Below are 5326 nucleotides of genomic sequence, written 5' to 3'. Positions count from 1 at the left end.
GAAAGAAAGAAAGAAAGAAAGAAAGAAAGAAACCATACCTTTTGTATGGTCAAAAGGTAGGGTTTTATATTATTTAATCTAAACTCGTAAGACAGGATAATATTGTGCTGTGAATTCTTCTCTTCCCTTGGAAAGACTATTTCTCCCATTCTCAGGATTCCTGAATTTCTTATAGATCTTTGTGTTTGAGGTAGACTAGTGATTTCCCATACACTTTGACCCATCTATTGCCATATTTTTCAGCTCATGTTTAGACTGTCACACTGTTATCAGAATGGATAGAGCAATCAGAAACGAATGGGAAGATTTGGAGACCACAAAGCCAGGGAGAAGTGATGCCATCATATGGCCATCCTCTCAGAAAGGAAACCAAAGCAAACTCTGGGAGAAAGAACACTGTTCTCAACTACACAGGGAGGCCAGAGAGCCAGTGCGCGCATGTCCTGATTCCAGGGAATGAGTAATGGTTGGCTCTGGAGAGCAAATAAACTTCTAGAGAGCTCATTGGGGCCTTATGGAATTTGGATGTCTCTTTTTTATGCTAAACAGAGGACAGGAAAAGATCCCAGGGAAGTTCCTCTTTTGCCTAAGCACCCTATGTAGACTCCCCCAGAGCCACAGCCATTTTGCTTCGTTTGTGGTTTAGACACTAATGAAACTGTAAGACGTTTCTTTCTCTTTTTTTTCTTAATCAAGAATTCTGGAACCCCGCAGGCCTTTGACAGTGTGATGAACACCGGATGCCATAAACTGTGTATTGCCTTGGACATCCAAGATGTAGGAACCTTTACCCTCTTCTGGACAATGCAGACTCCACCCAATTCCATCGCCAACATTAAAGCTGAAGAAAAGCGCTGGGTGCGTTCGCTAGTCAGACAGCTCTGCTTTAGAGCAGGATCTCAACTAGCAAGCTTTTACGTGGGTCACTCACTGGGTCCTCTGTTGAACAAGCCTCTCACCGTTTTCCTACCGGTCACAAGGCTCCTGGCTCACAAAACAGTATCTTAGGCAATTATGGCCATAAATAATTTCCCCAACGTGAGTCATTTAAATAGTGCTGGTGTTAAAATGTGTACAGAATTCTCCTTTCCAACTGACTGAGAAACGGCTCTAGGGTGAATGGCACCTACTCAATCTTGGAAACTGAGCCCAGAAGCAGAGCTCAGACCCCTCAATAGGTTCATCTCTACAAGGAAATGGTGTAGGGCAGTTATCATCTAGACCACTGGGGGGGGGGAGTTTGTTTTGATTTTTTTTAATTTATTTATTTTATGTATACAAGTACACTATAGCTGTGCAGATGGTTGTAAGCCTTCATGTGGTTGTTGAGAGTTGAGTTTTTTTTTTTTTTTAGGACCTCTGCTCGCTCCAGCCCAAAGATTTATTTATTATTATTATAAGTACATTGTAACTGTCTTCAGATGCACCAGAAGAGGGTGTCAGATCTCACTACGGGTGGTTGTGAGCCACCATGTGGTTGCTGGGATTTGAACTCAGGACCTTTGGAAGGGCAGTCAATGCTTTTACCCGCTGAGCCATCTTACCAGCCCTAGACCACATTTTCAAGGGTGCAGTCAAGGGTGGTGCTGACACAATGGATCCAGACCTTTCAAGACCATCAGAAAGAATACGGTTGACAGCTGCTAACGTTAGATTTTAAAAAATAATAATAAACAAAAAACACCTCCCAATAGAACCTCAGCCTTATCTAAAAAAAAATGCCCTTTTACCTTGCAGAACAAAGGCAACAATAGGAAGGTCACATACTGATGGAGATCTCTAAGGCCTTTAGTCTCCTAATCCAGCGTTTTACTTTTGGGAGAGGAGGATATTCACCAACAAAACTCTTTGAACATCTTTTACACAGACTATAGTCTGTGCATCCATGTATCCCGACTTGGGAAATAGTGCCACCTGCAGGCCCTTGCTTGAATTGGAGAATCACATCCCACCTCCGTGGACGTTAAATCTAAAAACCTGATCATAGCAAACCAACCCTCCCATTCACGTTCCCACAATATATCCTCATTTACTTTCTCCAAAGGGCACAAGTCTGCCTGTGAGTTCTAACAGTTTTCACTTCTATCTCGCAGCACTCTCCTACGGTTTCAATACACTACACACGTAACTGAAGGCAACACTTTGACAGTGAAAGAGATGGTTAAGCACCTAGATACATTCCATATGCTCCAATTTTCAAATGTCCCGAATGGATACACGAACTTGTGTCTCTGTCTTACTCAGTCCCTTTTCTTTCATATCATTACCAGTTCTCTTCATTCTGTTTTCTTTTGGGAAACTTGACCCCCATGGGCAAGGCGCAAATAATATTGAGAAATTATGTGAATGAATACTTCTACCAGTGTACCACACAGACACACAGACATACAGACAGACGGGCAGGCAGGCAGGCAAGCAGGCAGGCAGACACAGACACATGCACACACACACCACACACCAGAAAAATGACACCTATGTTCACATAGATTCCATGCCCCAGGTAACCAGAGGACAGCTCTCTGCTTTCTTGGTAAATTACCACTATCACTTTGGAAATGCTTTCCTTACGCCCAAGGCAATCCTGTCCCTCTCTGATATATTAGCGTGCAGAGGAAGAATTTACACTCTCGATTTCTTGGTGACATCCCTGGAAATCGACTGCACGCGGTGTCACAGAGACATTCTATGCCCCTTCTATACCAACCTGAACCCAGGGAACCCCTTGGTTGCCGACATGTGATCTCCACGCAGGTCCACCTGCTCTGGGTTCTTATCAGGTGCTGGCCGCACGACTCAACTGACTGGCCAGCTGTCATGCACATGTTCTGCAGCCACTGGTCTTATCTGCTCTGACAAAAGAACAGGCATCAATCCCGAGAAGAGTAGACACCTTTCCTCTTGATCCCTGGATTATGAACTGTGCTAACCTCTGTTACTTTTGAGGCACTGTGTCTATATGGGAATTTCACCATAGACCCTGTACATGTCCCCTAGTCATTTTAAGTGCCTTTTATAGACAACCCCTACCACCGATAACAATTACACCCTATACTACCTAGTAGTTCATCTGTGATCACACAGCATCTTCCCAAGGAAGGCAGTCTTGTTACGAAAACTAATGACTGGAAGGCCTTCTAAACTTGATTCTACACAACCACTAGCAACACCAGATGCCTCATGGAGCACACCAAGCCCATTTATCAACACCACCAGATGCCTCATGGAGCCCACCAAGGTGTTGAGAGACCTGTAACTGTCTATGAACTCAATGTTCAGCTCTCTAAAAACATGGACATTTAAAAAATAAAAAGAAAGAAAGAAATGAACGAAAAAAATGAAAAGAAACAAAATAAAAGCAGAACTGAAACTGAGTAGGAAGGAATAATAAAAGATAAAAAGGAAGTGCTTAGGGCTGGAGAGATGCCTCAGCAGTTAAGAGTTAAGGCTGCTCTTCCTTAGAAGAAGGTAGGTCCTGAGTTTAAAGCCCAGCAACTACATGGTGGCTCACAACCATTTGTAATGAGACCTGACGCCCTCTTCTGGGGTGTCTGAAGACAGCTTCAGTGTAATAAATAAATAAATCTTTGGGCTGGAGCAAGCAGGGCTGGAGCAGGTGGGGCCAGAGAGAGAAGAAAAAGTGTCTGAAGACAGCTACAGTGTACTTATATATAATAAATAAATACATCTTTAAAAAAAAAACCAAGTGCTTTTCATAATACTTAACCAGAGAATAAAGTCTCTGCTAGGCTTTTTTGAGGCTTCCTTTGTCAATGCAATTAATCTGAATCTTTTTACCTTAGCTTCAGGCAGACTCTCCAGACAAGGGCACCAAAACATCCTAAGAATGATCTGCAAGGTTCAAATCGCCAGTGTCTCCCATATTCCTACCGCGATGCCCCATTAAATTCCAGTTAACGTCTTCCACGGCTTTCTAAATCCAAATTAGCCTAATTCACATTTTTTTAAAGCAAAAGTTTGGTCAGGGCCATTGTAGCAATACCCCACTCCCTGCTACCAACTTCTGTCTCAGTTAGGGTTTCCGTTACTGTGAAGGGACACGATGGCCAAGGCAACTCTTAGAAAGGAAAACATTTCATTGGGGCTGGCTTACAGATTCAGAGGTTAAGTCCCTTATCATCGTGGCAGGGAGCATGGCAGTGTCCAGGCAGACACAGTGCTCTAGAAGGAGCTGAGTGCTCTACATCTTGATCCAAAGGCAGCCAGAAGTAGGCTCCCTCCTGCAGGCAGCCAGGAGTGTCTCTTAAAGCCCACCCTGATAGTGACACACTTCCTCCATCAAGGTCACACCTATTCCAAGGCCCATATCTCCTAATAGTGCCATTTCCCATGGCCCAAGCATATTCAAACTACCACAATAGCATATGGAAGTGCAAATTTCTACCAGAGAACTCCTGTAGGTGATAAACACCTTTTGCAAATGGGCTGGATATAAAATTAACTCAAAGAAATCAGTAGCCCTCCTTTGTACAAATGATAAACAGGTGGCTAAATGCCTCACAATAGCCACAAAGAATATAACATCTTTATATTAAAGATTTTGATATATATAATATACATTAAATATAAAATCTTTATATTAAAGATTTTAAAGTGTAACTTTAACTAAGGAAGAGGAAAAAATCTGTATAACAAGAACTTCAAGCCTCTGAAGAAAGAAATAGAAGATATCAGAAGATGGAAAGATCTACTGGCTCATAGATCAGTACAACTAACATAAGGAACATGGCCATCTTACCAAAAGCAATCTACAGATTCAATGCAATTCCCATCAAAATTACAACAAAGTTCTTAACAGACCCTGAAAGAACAATCCTCAGCTTCATATGGAAAAACAAACAAACAAAAAACCCAGGATAGCTTAAACAATCCTGTACAATGAAAGAAACTCTGGAGGTATCACCACCCCGGACTTCAAGTTTTACTACAGCACAATAGTAATAAAAACTGTATAGTACTGGTATAGAAAAAGACAAGATGATCAACGGAATAAAATTGAAGACCCAGAAAAGAGCCCACACACCTATGGACACTTGATTTTGACAAAGAAGTAGAAACTATACACTAAAAAAAGGGAGAGCATATTCAACAAATGGTGCTTGTCTACTTGGATGTCTGTATGAAGAAGAATGCAAACAGACCCATATTTGTCGCAAAGTTCAAGTCCAAGTGGATCAAAGACCTCAACATAAAACCATAGACACTGAACCTAGTAGAACAGTGTCTTTGTCATGATTTCTATTCCTGCACAAACATCATGACCAAGAAGCAAGTTGGGGAGGAAAGGGTTTCCTCGGCTTACATTTCC

This window comes from Mus pahari, chromosome 21, assembly GCF_900095145.1.
Source record: "Mus pahari chromosome 21, PAHARI_EIJ_v1.1, whole genome shotgun sequence".
NCBI classification, from domain to species: Eukaryota; Metazoa; Chordata; class Mammalia; order Rodentia; family Muridae; genus Mus; species Mus pahari.
The sequence above is the reverse complement of the archived record's forward strand: the minus strand, read 5'-3'. Positions refer to the sequence as shown.